At 39.0% G+C, this 17,140-nt stretch overlaps 1 long non-coding RNA gene across 1 annotated transcript in view; it reads left to right on the forward strand.

The window, feature by feature from the left end:
* The first annotated feature begins 4,078 nt into the window (after positions 1-4,078).
* Positions 4,079-17,140, forward strand: part of LOC136020292 (uncharacterized) — a 34,320-nt gene continuing 21,258 nt past the window's right edge. The window contains exon 1 of the long non-coding RNA XR_010615269.1: positions 4,079-6,188. This is a non-coding gene — a long non-coding RNA (uncharacterized LOC136020292). The remainder of the gene's footprint in view (positions 6,189-17,140) is intronic.

A 17,140-nucleotide genomic window follows, 5' to 3' on the forward strand; every position in this document is an offset into this window, starting at 1 on the left:
ACGTAAATTTAGGAGGTTATGTTATTCTCCATAATGTAGTTATTAACTGCTGCTCTGGGTGGAAGCATTATGAAAGATTCATAGGACCCGTATTTGATTTCCTTTAGAGAGATAGCACTTCCTAACTCTAATGAGAAAAATCTTCAAGTAAGGATTGTTGCATTCTTCAAGATAGAAGACAAAATAAAAAAAGCAGTTATTTGCAACTACAGTATCCAAATAGGGACCTGGATATCTGTACCACACTCAAAAAGGAGTTCTGTCTTGTGATTGTCATTTGCAGTCTTTGATTTGTGCCAAAAGACTTTGGGAGAATCATTGCTACAGGTAATAGTATCATGTGATAGTGACATGGCAGGATGCATAGTGCTCAATATTCCACCTGCTCTTTCCTCTTTCTCTAGAAATTAAGGAGACTTGGTATCTCTGGTCTGTACAAGAAAATCAAGAGAATGTGCCTAAAAACACATTAAGAGCACTGCTGCGTGCTGTGCTGATGAAATTAATGATAATGAAAGTGCTCTAAGAAGTAACTCTTTATACAGGCCATGAGCAAGGAATGAATATAAAGTAAAACTGAAAAACGCTTGTTTTCTTATCAAGCTGTTTAATAAAACTCTGGGAGAACTGCTTCTTTAGACCAAACTCCAGATCAAAGAATTTGGAAAACATTTTCTCTGAACTTATAATTCCTGGTTTGTTTCTCTGAACCATAAACAAAGCTTTTGTGTCTGTAAGTCTTACATGATGAGAAGAGCCTTTCAATTATTTCATCCTGTTTACTTCTAGTCCAATACTCTTTTTCCTTACCTTGACTATCTCCGTGGATAGTTGTTAATTTCCTACTGATTACTAGCTATCTTGCTCCATCTTTTAACTTGCAATCTTAGCTTGTGTTAGTGGAAATGGTAATTATTTAACTTAATGTTGAAAAAGCAGCTCACCCTCACCGATGTACTGCCCTTGTTCCTGTGCTTATTTGGATTCTTCCATGAGTTTTAAATGTAGAATATTTCTATTGCGATTGTTGCTATGAAATCGAATGCATGTTAATTTATTGCATTGACTTCAGATTGAACTGCGTAGTTCTCATGTACTTATTTCAAATCTAGATCCCAAATTGTCCTGTAAAAGGGGGTATGTGTGAATAGTATAGCTTTTACAGATAAGAAGAGTAAAAAACATATCCAGAACGCAGCAAGAAAGAAGAGTTAGGAGCAGAATATCAGCCTTCCGTCTTTATTTGTTAGCTGCCCTTTAGACCACTTGAGAAGATTGATGACATCCCAAAAGATAGTATCATCAGGAGATCTCCTTGGTTCTTTATTGCCCTCTTCTTAAAAAATATTGGTTACAATCTGTCTTTTTCTGTAGCTTTTGTGTATGTACAGTTATTGTTTATGACACTGTGAGCAACACGTGCATGAGTGTGGTTCAGTTTAATGGAGAAAAAGATACTTTTCTCTGGCAGTAAAATCCAGACGCGAAAAATGTGCAAAAATATGACATTTCTGAATGGCTCTTGCCTGAGATCAAAACCATACTGCTTCTCCAAAATCTGACCACCTGAATTCTGCTATCTCAGTTTTTTCATGGCTTTACTTCTTCATTCACAGCAAATATCTCCTGATAGCAGCTACATATATCCTATTCCAAATTACTGTTTTACAGTCTTATGAAGTGATGAGGAGGAGCCCATCATGATTTTATTTGTTAAGAAAATACAGTTGGACCTACAAAGTTGCTGAAATTATCCATATGGGGTTTTGTGGAATTGATCTTCATAATGCCCAATTTATTAAAAAGAAAATAATAATAACTATCCTGTTCAATAAAAGCATTTAATTATTATACTAGATATTTTATTATGTAGAAGAGTTGTGGTAGAAATGATCAAAGATTGAAAGAAAATTATTTATATCCGATTAGTGTTAGTCAGTTGGAGAGACAGCAGCAGTCATTGCTGGTTAGGCTGGTTTGTGAGAAGAAAACACACACAGTGGCATTCCTCTAGTGCTGAAGAGTGAGAAAACCAGCCTAATCAGAAGACACAAGAAACGAGATTATGTGAGTTGAGCATATTTATTTATTTAGAGAATACCAAATGGCTTCGATGTTATTGGCCTAAAGAATACAGAACTGCACTAAAATCCACTTTTCCAATTCATGGGTAAAAACGAATGGAGTTTTTGTCTCACAGTAAATACAGCAACAAAATACTGCCTAGAGAAAGGTAAATAATTTCCAAATTGTTTCTGTAAGACAAAAAAAAATTATCGCTAAGTATTTTTTTGTTTGATTTGCAGTGACTTACACTAAGCTCACTCAATTGTAATGAAAACTTTTTAAAGAATGTTTCTTTTATCTTTGTGAGAACCATACTTGTGTGTGAGGAAAGTTATTTCACAGGTTTTCATCTACTGAAATTAATTAGATCTTGTAAAGCTTATCCCAGAAGTTTCAGTGTCTCTCTTCCTCTCTAATTTTCTTATATAGTTCTTATAGTCTACAGGAAGCTCCTGACCATTTTAATAAGCTATTAGTAAGGTAGTACCAATCTCCCTTTGGCTGTAAAGATGTAATGATTTGCAATAGATAAGTGGTCATTAGAAGTAAGTTATGGTGTGATTTGTTGGAAATTTCCTGTTACAAACAGCAGACCAAGTGAAAAAAAAAATCTATTATGATTAGTGTTCTTGTATGAAAAAGCATGGTTCTCTGTGCCAACAGAGGAATTGTCCTCCATTCAGCAGAGATTTTGTAATTTTTCACCTCATTGGTATATTTGTGAAATCAAAGCTATAGTTTCTGCTGAATTGGTAGGTAATTAGATGTGGTACATAATATTCTCTGACTCTTGCTTGTTTTTAAAAAAGTCAGTCCATAAAAATCGCTTCTCCATTTTTGCATTTTTATTTCTCTTCCAGTCATAGCTAAATCTGTGGTTGCTTGTCGTACCATAATGAAAAATCACTTAGCAGCTCAAGTGAACGGCTTTCATTGATAACAACAAAGGGCCTTGTTCACTGTCACTGAAGTACTTGTAACAAATTTCTTCTGTACTTCAGGGGAAGCTTTGGGTATGCAAGAGGCATAGAGCTGATTTCTAACTATGACTATACTCAGCATATTTCATGTCTTTGAAGATGGTTTCTGCCAAAGTTGTTTTGTGAACTTAGAAACCAATGTGGTACTGTTGGCCTTGCACTGTGTATAACTGCTTGACATGTTGAATGGGTATGTCTATGCTGCATAATGAAGGGCTGTGTTGAGAGACATCTGTACTAGCTCAAATAGAGTAGTGTATGTTTGTAAGTAGTGTATGCAGGAAGGACAGCCATATTGATAAGGCAGTCAGCCCTAATAAAGCTGTCTGAGGTCATGAAATGACAGTAACCCTTTGTCACATAGGGGTAGTATATCTCCATGAAGTCATAGTATTATTTATTTATATAGTAAGTATCAGGCACAGGATTTTCTGCCCTAAGTTTATATAGTACGGGAGCTTAATGCACTACAAACTCGTTCTATTGTAATTGTATTCTTACACACTGGTATAAAAGCTGTCTTTAGACGAGAATCCTCACTCTCCAGTTTAGCATATTCATCTTTTTGTTTGTTTGTTTGTTTTTAGAGTAGAATGTGTACAATGCAGCTACAAGAGAGTTTGAAACAGTTGTACAAAACAGTAAAAAAGGATGACAGAAGGAGCTTTTGCTTGTTCACTGAGAGTAAACCTCCTAACTTTTGAAAGGCCAATAATGATCACAGCAAGCAGAAACCTGCATTTTGCATCTTATCTAAAAAAAATATAAACTTTGGTGCTTCCAGTATCATAGAGTAATACTGGTTCAATGTATTCTCCACCTACTCTTCTTGAGTTCTTCTAGACTTTTTCATCACTTGCTGGGTTAGAGCTTCACTTAGCTAAAGGTTTATTTCCTAGTCTACTGAGCCGTGCTGAGGAGAAAGCTTGTAGAATAAAGCACAAGAGCAAGGTGTCAGTCTATTTATAAGGCTTCTTAGCTGATAACTGGATAGATGTCCAGACACATCTTGACACTGTATTGACGTAAGACCCAGGTAAGTAACATCTTTCCTGCACCTTCTTATCTTGTGTCCACTGGAAGGAAAGTGGCTGGCAGCAAGGGTAGATTTGTAACTGTTTGCTTTAGGTAACTAGCAGTGGCTTACTTTCCAGAGCATTCTCGCCTTGTGATTTAGACACAAACATAGGTACCAACATAGCTATAGAGCAACAACTAGAGCTGAAACCACATTTGACTAGTAATTGCTTATCCTGTGTAGGTGTGAAATACCTGCAGAGTTCTTAGCTTAGAGGGTTCAGGGAATATACTGTGTTTCAGAAATGTTATTCTTTTGGGTCTTCAAAGACAAGCTGCATCCCAGTTTGCAGTTTATGAGAAACTGGAAAATACTGGTACTAAATAGGAAATTTAATCCATAACTACATAACAGAAGGCACTCCATTAGACACAAGTACTGCTTTTCCCTCTGCTATGTCTACTCTATTTGTCTCCTGAACAATTAAACCTAACAAGATTAGTGAATCAGTACTAGCAGGTCAGAACAGGATGGTTTGTTTAGATTTCTGGTAGGTGATGAAGTGCTCTGTGTGTGTGAGGGAGGAACTTACTTGGTTTTTTTCCCTCTGAGGGTGGTGGTGAAGTATATAAAGACATAGCTGATACCAGAAATGCAAGTCAGGGCACAATTAGTAATATAATTGCACCATAGTAACAATAATTATTATAATTACTTTTATTTACATAAATTTAATTCTGTACTAAATCCTGTAATTAATGTTATGCAGACATTGTGATCTGTGGCTTGTGAAGTGAAAGATGATTCAAATAGAGTTTTCCCCTTGCAGGGTGAACAGTAATGTCCTTTTTGAGGCTAAGAAATGTTGTGGGTTTACACTTTAAATTACAACAATCAATTTCTTGAAGAGACTCAGCCAAGTCTAGGAGCATGTGGAAAGCACTGCCTCCTCTGGGCACTGTTCAGTATTCACCAAGAGCAAAGGAGAGAGAAGTCTGCTCAACTGCATCTGGAGTCTAACTGATCGCTGCTTGGAGTCATAACATAACACCTGGCAATAACAGGCTCAAGCCAGAGTCTGAAAGGTGAAGTCCCCAGCAGTGGGTACAAGGACAGGAAGATGAAATGGCAGTATGGAAAGGGAACGGCACAGCACCTACTGCTTCTGTTGGGGGTGGAATTACAGAGGAGTTGCAGCTCTTTACTAGAGGCTGCCGGGTGGTGGGACTTGGAACAACTAGTGAGAAACTAATTAATGAAGAGAAGCAAAAGCCTGGGGCTAGAAGTGGTGTTGCTGTTTAGAGGACAGGAAGCTCTTCTTAAGGAATAGTGAGCTGGAGGATTTGGGGGTAAGTACACTGAGAAAGCAGGGTTGGGTAATGTGGGGGATGGATGATATCTTGGGAGATGAAAACCAGGAAAACTGCTGATGTTTTATCTTGGCAGTCTGTCATGCCTATCCTTTGATTTCTGGTAACCCCACACTGATCTGGAGCATATGCCATACAGAATTGGAAGAAAACAGCATAAAAGATCCCCTACAGTGTGGGGAAAACATGGCTTGGGCACATGAGAGATTTGCTAAGTTGGAATACATCACTGAGGTGGGATAATACATATATGCTGTAGTATGTGCTGCAATGTGACCAGTGCATTGACAAAAGAGGCTCCCACTGGTAGGGGCAGCAAGCATGTGCTGAGGCAGTGCCCCAGCCCAGGTGGTGTGCTTGGAGCCATTAGCTCTAATAATTAACTTTACAGCTTCTCTCAGCTGGGTCCAGGTGGCTAACAGGGCTGAGGGGGGATTTGCAGGGCCCGGAAACAACTTGCTTTAGAAACTTCAAATATATAAAACTGATGAAGATGTGCTATCAACAGATTAAATGAGCACTCTAAGGGTGTTTATAACAGAACAGATGGTTTCTCCAGGGTTTTACTGGCTTCTTGCTGCTACTCACACTTCTGCTGGGACTAAGCATGAGTCGAAGACTGCTACCTGAAGGCTTTTGAGGAAACTGCCTGGCTTTGAAAAGGGAGCGACTGGAGTCTGCATCACACTAGGAAATCTCGGAGAGGAGGTCGACCTGCTTTGGACTTCTGTGTAGATTTGAGCTAACAAAGAGGTAAAAGGGGTGGTGTGGTTGGGAAGGGTGAGCTGGGGAAGCTGAGGAGTCTCTACCACTGTGGGTGGTATGGAGCTGCGTTGTTATCTTTCTGCTTTTCTGAATCTGCACTGGGCGCTTCTGCTGTTTCTGAAGTGAAGTGCTGAGGATGCTGGCCAGAGAGCTGTGCTCCGACCTAGCATGTGGAAAACCTAAGGCAAGAATGAGCCAAAGGGGCTGCAGTAGCAGGTTTCTCCAGGAACAAGTATGTTGTTATGGTAGCTACAGCATGGAGTGCTTCTAAGGGGATCCTAAAGCAAAGTCTTTATAGAATACTGTTCTGGATTACTGCAAAAGGAGCTGGAATTACGTAGTTGCTGTGGGGTGTAATTAGTGGGCACCGTAAAAAATGATGGAATGTAGCTGCAAGTCACTTGTACTTGTCTGGATTGAAGTGTTCAGCTGTATAACGTTATGTATCAAGGTGATGATGGGTACCTGAGTCCAAATCTCTTGCCCTCCTTGCTACAGCTGTGCTGAGAGAGTTGCTCAGCAGAACATGGCTTGTGTTATGTAACAGTGTGTGTTTGCCACTTGAGCTGTCTTGGGAATGGGGTAAGTGAAATAGGGGGGGTTTAACATGCTGCTGTGCTTGGGCTACTTAAAAGCAATTTGTTTATACTTTATAATTTCCAGTCTTTGTTTTGCTGGTATTTTTAAGTGTGTGTGAACTGTGATTTCTTAGAATTGCTAATGAGTTCTGGTTGCTTTCATCTGAACACATACAGTTTTATGAAGATCTAAATTTTTCTCTTTTAAATGGTTCTGTCCTGTTAGGTGTCCATGCTGTTGCGTATTTATTTTCTTATTTATTGCTGTTCTAATGATCATTAAATAACAAAATGTTATAAAATGTTTTATAAAAATGCAATAATAAATAAAATAATAAATAGAATAGATATGTTTATATATAATTATATACATATAATGATAAAATACTAAAAATTTATAAATAAAATGTTATAAAAATATTATAATATCTTATTTAAAAATACTATTTTATAATAATACTATTTTATATTATAAAATATAACCTTTGAGATGCTGATTGTTTTCTATGAGGAATTAGGCTACTGGAGGCTTTGGGCATTCAACAGTGCTAGCCTGCTTAAGCAATTGGTTCCTTTTTAATGTTAGTGTATTTGCTTAATTTTAATGGATGTGAATTTACATTCCTGTAGAGAGAGGTTTAGGAAACAACTTTTATCCTTTGCTTTCTGCTCACTGTTGAGGGGGGAGGTAGAGGAAGAGGGTAAGGAGCAGCAAATCACAGAAAACTAATTAACAAAGATAACTAATGGTAAGGAAGAGCCTGCATCTAAGATGGGAGAAGTGAGGACTGTTGAGAGCTATCTTCTTGTGGTTTTGGTCTGTAAGCTGAAAATCTTCTACCTTCCAGGAGTGATAAAGCAAAACCCATAAATAGGTGCATGTTACAGTGACTACTATGCAGAAAATTGTATGTAATATAGAAAACTTTGGAAACATTTCAGTTTTCTTCTCTGGATAATGAGAGGTCATGGAGAAGAGTGACCCTGTGACATGCTGACACTGTAGGTAAAGAAACATTCAGCTTGGCTTTGTAGTAGTTCTTGAATGGAAGCATGGGGAATACAGTACAGTACCTAAGTTCCCTGGGTCTGCAACAGCATGTGTCTATCTGTAACAGGGCTGACTGTATTCATGTATTCATACAGCCACTGTCTTGTTAAACGGGGTGTAAGTTCATAAGAACTTGGCTGTGCTACTCCCCAGATCACACTGGTGAGTCCATGTGATTGTATGTGATTCTACTTGTGTATTTGTTGATTTTTAGACAAAGGCAATGTAGACTCTTCAAGTTGGGTCTGGATTTAGCTGCTGCTCTGATTTTATGTAGGTTACTTAAATTTACCTTCTCCCTTAATTTCTGCTGCCTCCCTGAAAGGGCAGTAATGGCCCATCTTGTCTATCAGTTTAAAACATTGCTAGTCGCAAGCTGTTAATGTTTGTAAAACAAATTTGTAAATGATTAGAGATTATATTGCCACTCCATTATTACCACAGAAATAAAATCGGTGTCAACTTGCCTCATTCACTTTTGACCCCAGGCCTGGCAACACTGAGGCCGGTGCCTGGGGAAGCAATTCGTGGCTTGTATAGTAGCAGCAGAGCTGCTTGCTGACAACTCTTCAAAAACATATACAAATCAAGGAAAAGTGTTTCAAACCTTGGAGGTAAAACGCTGCTTTGCTGCTGTGTTACTTCTTGGCAGGCAAGTTGCAGGGAAGTTTCTCTGGATTTAAAAGAAATACAAAATACTGGGCACTTCGTGAATAGACTTGGAAATGGCAAGACAATGCACAGCATGCTGGAAGCTAATGGGGAGAAGGGTGTGGGTGGTAGTAAGAAAAGGAGTTCCTACAAAGGATGCTGAGTATTATCATAGTGCTGCTCTTCTGTATTTCTACTAAGGAGTATCAAAACCTATCTGTTAAAAATGGATACATCTGAGTTCTTATAGCCCTTCCTAGCTATCCTATATGGGATAATTCCCCATTAATTCACCATTTTACTTAGATGGGAAATTCCCCTTCACAGATGTGGCATGATCCTGCAAGTCAGAACCTCCTGTTTGCTGCTTCAGTGAGCAGCACCAACTACATGCTGGGTATTCCCATAGGAGCAGGATTTAGCATGGCTGACTGCTGCTATTTACGCTAGTTGGTCTGGCAAACTAACTAGAAGTATATTTTTAGTCCCAGACACTAAGATCCAAGATGAGAAGGTGGAAACTATTCAGTCACATAAGTAAAATGCATAGCTTAGGCTCCCTTTTTTTATATATATATATTTTTTATTTTTTTTAATGCTCTTGATCATTCCAAAGAAGGTAAAAAGTACATAGAAACTCTCTCAACATGAATAGACAAATGCAGGAGTCCTAAGTGCCTTTACAGAATTGGAAGGTTATCCAGCCTGTCTAGATCCGTGTCCAGAGTCATGATTTGCTCCATATAATGCTCAATATAAATGAGCTAATGTACCTTTTTAGCAAGGCCATGTATTTCATAGCTGAATCCAGTCAAGTTAAAAATCTCCTTTCAGCAAAAAAATACACAGACTTAAGCTGAAGGCTGGGGGTAATATAATTCCTGTAGGTCTTGTAGAAGGCACACCGTATACATTCATACAGCAATTTCTGTTGGCTTCCTTGAGCACCTTGTGTTCATAGAGTAGACCAGACCTTGGTCATGCCCTTTGTAGTAAAAGAAAATTAGAGGTCTGGTTTTCATGAGTGCTGTTGATGTCTGCAGACTGGGATAATGGAGCTAGGCAGGCCCTTGGCAAAAGAACCTGCATGCGTGGGCTGCACATGACTGTAAGGTATAAAATAAACCAAAAAGCTGAGACCCCAGCAGAGATCTGTGCACTGAGGTGTTTGTGATAAAAGACTTGAAAAGACAGCCTGGACTGAAACAGAGCAGGCAACATTAGACCATATTGAGAACTCAAACTTGCTTAAAGTCTGTAGCAAGGGATTTTAGAGAAAGCAAGTTGGAGAAACTGTTTGACACAGATGGAGACTTAAAGCAGAGATAGATAGGACTGCTAGTTTGCTGATGGCTGCTTTTCTGGGTAAGGAATGTCAACAACTCCTCTCTTGCTTTAGCAACTGGGTGCAACTGTGCTTTCCTACAGAAGGAACTGAGGATATGTGCAAGCTCAGCCACATTACATCAGTTTTGTACTTAAGCCCAGAAAAAAATAATATTGCAACCTGCCTGTATTTTATTATATTAAAAAAGATACCAAAGCTGTACTGAACCTTTGCAGCATAAATGGGAGCAGAGAAAAATGGAATGGGCAATCTCTCACTGAAGACATATGTACTGTACTGTAACTTTATATTCTGGTATCCTTGAGCTGCTAAAATGTCACTTGCCCCTCTGGTAAATTAAATCACTTTTTTTCTTGACTATTTATTAGGTTTTTTTTCTATTTCTGGGAACATCTGGGTCTCAGTGTTGGTGCAGAAAGTTTTTGTGAACTCAACAGTGCTGTACTTGCCCTGTTTATTCTTAAAATCTAATTATGTACTTCTCGCTTGAAATTAAGATTAAAAAATGACTTTATCCACCTTGGGAATATTTGCATCAGGCAATAATGCCATCTGCTGTAGCTTCTTGGTGCCAGCTGAAGATCTTGAAGTGTAAGAGTGACAGAGCACTGGAACAGGTTGCCCAGGGGGGTTGTGGAGTCTCCTACACTGGAGATATTCAAGGCCCGCCTGGACAAGTTCCTGTGTGATGTACTGTAGGTTACCCTGCTCTTGCAGGGGGGTTGGACTAGATGATCTTTTTAGGTCCCTTCCAACCCTTGGGATTCTGTGATTCTGTGATTCTGTGATTCTTGGTTGTGATACGGGTAATCAAAAAAATGGAATCTACAGAAACCCAAAACCTGAACTTACTGAGAGAAACGATTAGATCACCTTAACGATTTATTCTGTTCACAATGTCTTTCTCAAAGCTCTTTCTGGATATGATCATCCACACATTCTTCTCAAAAATTGAGGTGTTCTTTTGCAAGGCAGGTGCTGTGTTAGTGTTCCCTTTAACCCAGTAACAAGAAGGAAAGAAAGGAAACAGATTTTGCTTATGATGGCAAACTAAGAAATATAATTCTCAGTATTCTCTTGATAAACTTGGGCTAATTCTTTTAATGTAAAAATGCCTTGCTTATGAGACAGTCTTTAGCATAATAATATAGGAAATAAAGTACAATATAGGGGACTTACTTTTTCCTCTAACAGTTGGCCATTTAGTTTCTCAGGAATATCAAGAAGAAGGGCGCTATTATCAAATCTGAGGCCTTTCTGATCTTGCTGGCTATATCGGCACCTGGAGAAATTAGTTTCCTAGTCTTGAACTCCTTTTTCTTTGCAGTTATCTTATCTTTGCTACTAACAAAGAATAATGCTTGTCTGTGTTATTGATTGGCTGCTTCATTTGCAATTCTTATAGTGTTTTTATTGCCTTTAGTGCTGCTGGCAACTCAGATGGTGATCTCATGGGAGAATTGCTACTGGAATACCTGGTTCATATCTGTAATGTTTGCTCACTTTGGATCTCCATAGGAGATATTTTACAGAAAAGTAACACTGATTATGCAACTGTGCATAGTAGTTGGGCTGAGGGGAGAGATCTCAACTGGCTTCAATCCACTTTGATCTGAAAGCTGATCCAAGGTTTTATGCACCTATAACTATTGCCTGTATTGCAGAAGAGTAACACCTTCCTCTCAAGTGCATCACCCTGATTCTTAGTCATAAATCTGTATTTCACAATCTGAGGCTGAGGGATTTTGTGAGATTAGACCAGTGCTCTTAATCCTCCTTGTTGGACTTCTGCCTTTGTGGGCCTGTAGCATTGCTTTCATTCTTCCCTTGGCAGATTCTATATATTGTGACTATCTCCCTTGCTTCAAAAGGAAATCACATACAGAAAAATACATAAATTATCTTTGCATATATGATGAGTTCCTGTTAATACCCTTTGGAAATAACTGGAAATGAATTTGTTGTCATAATTTGCACGACATCACAGAACTTTGAGCAGGGAATTTGCCAGCAATTAAAGCAGTGGCTAGATATGTCAGGGAAAATATTTTTTCATTTGGTAGACCGCAGATGTTTAGTGCATGCACGGGCTGTTCCTCATGTATGGCAACAATTTACCCCTCTCTTGTGAGAGAATTAACAGCAATAGATATTAACTACAGAACTTGTAAGTTGCTGTAGGTTATTCTAAGGCAAAACCAAGTTATTGAGTTGTCAGATACTTGCCAGTTTTTAATTGCATCACTTCTTGTCTCAGCATATATACATCACTGCTGTAATATGGATCTTGCTGTACAAAAACTGTGCTTATTTATATCTTGTATAATTACACATTTGGCTTTAAATTGTGAGGTAGCAAATCAATTGCTAGTGGCCAGCTGCTTTCTGCCCTGGGCTGTGGGATAATTTTTTCCATTTAAGATCTTCAAGACACTGAAATAAACTAATTGCATTGGACCATGTGGAAAAATTCCAGGAAAGTTTTAGGGTGTAAAAAGTCCATGTTGCTTTGGTCGTCTCTGGTTTATGGAGGCACTTGGTACCTCCAGGTCCTCCCAAGAATCAATCATGACATCTGTGCCCTGTTTGGATAAAAGGCTTATTTTTAATTCCTTTAGTGCTAGATTGCACTCAGCACTCATAGATGTACATCCATTCCCTCCTACATGTGCAAGCACTAGAGAATTCAAGCTATCCCATCAGACTTAACTGCAAGTTCTTTTGCACGGGGAGAGGTGTAGGCTGGCCTCCACTGACAGCATCACTTACGCCTGTGTTGCAGAACAGCCTCCACTCAGTACAGTTTGCAAGCCTATTTCCCATGGCAGTGCTGCATAAGCCACTGCTCTTACAGTGTGTACACAACACTGAACTATCAGAATTCCCTTCTGGCACGTATCTACTTCATACACAGTCTGTCATGAAGAACTGGTTTTGGTGTTGCTCATATGTATTCACTAGATGTGACTTGGTGTCATTCCCTTGGAGTGTGATTTCAGAGCTGGATTAGTTGACACAAGAGAAATGACAGTGTTACAAGGGCTTTGTTGAAGAGCTCCCTTCACATGACTTGTATGGGTTCCTACCAGTCTAGCTTAGCCTTTTCCATACTTTTCATGTGACATAACTATTTCAGAAAGATCTCCATACTAGGGAGAAAAAGCTTGAAATCTCTTTCAAATCTGAAGCAGTTTTCTTCCAATTAAAGGAGATCACAGTTGGAGGCTGAAATGAAGTCAAATCCCTTTGAAGTGCTGAATAAATAGCACCAACCTTCAGAGGGGTGAAAACTGACAATGCCTGGATCTTGCTGATATGTAAACAACACATTGCTAGCTACTGGAGAAAAGGGGGTTATTTTATTAATAATGTATTTCTGCTCTCATCCTTTTCTACACACTCCATCCTGCCATGGCCTATAAGTTTATCACATGATAACAAACATTTTTATTACTTTGTTTAATAAGATACCATGTAACCAAATAATTCTGCGCAACCATTATTAAACTTAGCAGAAATACGTGGATGGACTTTGATCTCAAGTCTACCAGTAAGTGAAAAAAGCTCAGATAAATAGAGGTACCGCTATCAGTGACTGTGACTGTTCTGAATAATCTTAAGCTTTAATGCAGTTGCATTTATTTCTCCTTTTCTGCATTATGCAGATGATAGTAATGGAGCCTTTTATATATCAGGACTGCATAAGAGTATGGTGAAATCCAGCAACTAGAAAAATGCTTCTGTAGGTATGTGTGGGCAAACTTCAGTTTTGCCTGAAGAATGTAACTTTATGCTTTTTAACTTGTGGTGCAGATACAGCAAATGTGCAATTAAGCCTTCTAGCGGGTCTGTAGGACTGGTAATTGTTTTGTAATCCTTCCTTGGAACGCAATAAATGCAAACAATAATCACAGGTTTAATGAGTATAATCTATAATAAAATACCTAACAAACAGTATGTGCAATATTATCTTCTGGTTCATGCTTCAAATATTCCGACTGTTTTAAAGGAGTGCAGCAATTGCTGAGTACCTACCTCGGCAGGAAGGAGAGAACAGACTTCTAAGTAAGTAAACAGTATGATAAAAAAAAAAAGCTTATTCAAAATTCCTTCTGCTCTTGTGGAAGTGAGTGGAAGCATCTTACTGATTGCAGGTGCTTGCCCTGCTATTACATGAAGGCCTGGTTTATCAAAAACTCTTTTTCTTTTGAGAGATCACACAGTGTACAACAGGGTATTTGGAAAATGTTGCAGTATCATGAACTGTAAGACTCAATATTTGTCTTTACTGCATCTCTGTAGAAATCCTTATCCATGTCTTTGTTCTCTGGTATCTTAATTGATTTGGGTTTCTCACATGTGCATCTACCTTTCAAAAGACATGGGACAAGCAGTTTCTGACTTCATGTAAACCAAAGGGAGAGTTACTGTGGAGCTAATTATACAGGCTCTAGTTCTACGCTGCCTTTACTCCTTCATAACACACATCTTGGGCCAATCTGAAAAACCTCTAGCTGTGTGATTCTTTTGGGGGAGCTGTTGACACTGGATAGCACTGAAATAGTTTTAAACTGAAGTTTCTGGCCAGAGTTACTGAAAGGCTCAAAGCTTCTAAACTTGAAACTGGGAGACCTTTTCAGCCCGAGATGAAACAGAACTTGGTATTACCTTCAGGTAATACCTGTCAGGTATCATATGTTCAGGTAATACCTGACTTCAGGCAGACCTGTCTGCCCTTTAGGTTAACTCTGTTGCTTGTCTTCTCACTTCCCTGAAATGTTAGAGGAATTTGTTGCTCTAAAAGCAGACAGTTGAAAAGACAGTGCAAGCATGATTCTCAAGGGATTAACACTTTCTGCTAGAACAAATGCATAAACTTAGTTTTTCTTGTCTTTTTCCTGAGCATACAGAATAGTTTGCTAGAGGGGAAATATCTTGCCATGGTAAAAAGTTGACTTTTGTGTCTAAATATGTTCTGCAGATGTAATTGCTGTGCCTTTTCTGTAGGTGTCTTGTGCTGCCACCAGAGAAATGCCACCTATCTGAGACTCAAGTGTGGAAACTGTTGCAGGTAGTCTTTGTCTTTCCTTTGGCTTACATGGGTTAAATCCATTATGGAATCGGCTAAAGGAACTGACTATTCAAACATCTCACAGCATTTTTCTTCAGCTGACTCACAACACAGTGTTGTTTCCAAGCTATGTGCCAGTCTGACTTCAGTATTAAGTAGAATATGGCACCTCATGGACTAACCATCTGATTCATTGTGACAATTTTTTTCCTCTAATGTCTGAGGTTGTAATTAAGGGAGGAACATGTGGGAGAGAGAATAAAAATCAAGAGATAAAATAAGAAATTGAATTGCAAAGGGAAGGAAAGAACCTTGTAATTTATTATGCTAAGGGAAATACAGGAGCAATGCTAACTGTGCAAATAGTTATATATCCCAGTTAAAGTCCCCCAAACCATCTTGACTAATTTAAATCTGGAATGTTTTAAAAACTTTCTCATATCCTTATGGAAATTTGGCCAATCAAGTAGGAAGTGCCAGGAGTAAAGCTCTCTACAATCTCAGTGGATAAGAACTCCAGAGTAAAGGTGTGTTTGTGTGCTGAAACTCTAGACGGGGTCGAGCACAGCAGCATGCCGAACCTGTACACGCTGTGCATTGATCTGAATTTTCTAGTCTGAGTTGGCTGCAGTTAGAATAAATCTGAAAGTGACATCTGGTGCAAGTTAGCTTGTGTTTTGTAGTCACAGGGTGTTCGTCAGTGCTTGTTACAGACAGATTGAATCTTTGGAATAAATTGGCTCACCAAAGAGCAGTGCCAGTGAATTACATTTCATTAGACTAAAGGTTAATTTGTCTCTGAAAGCTAATGATTTCCCTGGAAATAGTGCCATTTTCAGTCACAGGTGGTTCTTAAACAGCAAAATGAAGCCATTCCTTGTAAAAATACAGTGAAGTTGTCAAAGCCTTCAGTTTGGTATCAGTTGTTATGGTTTTACTTCATTTACATTTATTGAGACTGAAAAGTTCTTTTGTGCAGACCACAGTAAGTAGGCTGCGGAAGAGGCAATGGGAGACTTCTGGCAGGCAATAGTTTTCCACCTTTTATAGCTTTACATAAAGGGACAATGTGCTGTTGAACAAATTAATTTGCCTTTTTATGGCACCTGTGGCCCATGTGTGATTCATACTAGAGATACATAGATGTTTTGACTACCATAGCAATAGATTCAATAGCCATCTTCCTATCTTGCCTGGCATGTTTCAGACCTTGCAATGATTAGGATCACTTTAAGTCTTAACTATAAAGTACATGAAATCCACCTCTCTGATTTCTAAGTATTTTGAATGTAATAACTTATCAAGTGTAGCACTTTTCTTGCTAAGAAGGTTTAGAATTTACCACTTCTTTGGGCAACCTATTCCAATGCCTCACCACCCTCACAGTAAAGAACTCCTTCCTTGCATCTAACTTGAACTTTCCCTGTTTCAGTTTGAACCCGTAACTCCTTGTGCTATCGCTACAGTCCCTGATGAGGAGTTTAGGGACACGGATCTGTTTTCAGTGGTGTTAGTGCTTACATGGAAGTGAAGATCCTGGGAAAGAGGACTTGTTTGGGAGCTGCCTTTCCTTGTGGCATCCCCTTCCCATTATGCCTACTCTTTTTCTCCCAGCCCTTTACTACCAGTTTCCAGTGGCTTCTATTGTCACTAGGGCAGACAGGCTTGGAAATCCATAAGAAAAGGAAAAATTTGTTTGCTCGGGAGCTCAGTGCCTCAGAGCTCTTGAGTGCCTGGGATCTACTAGGAGCAGTGGGATTTAACATTATTTAAGGCCACTCATTCCAACTTCCCTTTTGCCCGGGGATGCCTAGCAAGCAGGGAGAAGGCACATTCTTGTGCTTGTACCATGACATGGTCTCCTCCAGACTTAGGCTAGTCCAGATCCTGAAACCCAGCCAGCAAATCTCCTGCCTCCAAGAGGATGGCTGTGCAACTTTAGATTTACAGCATGTTGGCTATTGCTCAGCAATTATTCTGTGTGGGTTTTGCTGCTTGGCAAATGAAAGATCACTTGTTCCCCAGTTACTGCTGGGTAAGAGCTGGCACACAGCAGGTACCATGGCTTTAGCTGAAAGGCTGCACATCTAAATGAAAGGTAGCTTGCAGTCAGGGCTGCATGCTGTAATCTCAAACAAATCAGGCATATTCATACAATACAGGCATTTTCCTGGTTTTCCAGACAGGGATTTTTATGCTGAATAAACTTTTCTATTGGTTATGTTTCCCTTGTCAAGAGCT

This window comes from Lathamus discolor, chromosome 1, assembly GCF_037157495.1.
Source record: "Lathamus discolor isolate bLatDis1 chromosome 1, bLatDis1.hap1, whole genome shotgun sequence".
Taxonomy (NCBI): Eukaryota; Metazoa; Chordata; class Aves; order Psittaciformes; family Psittacidae; genus Lathamus; species Lathamus discolor.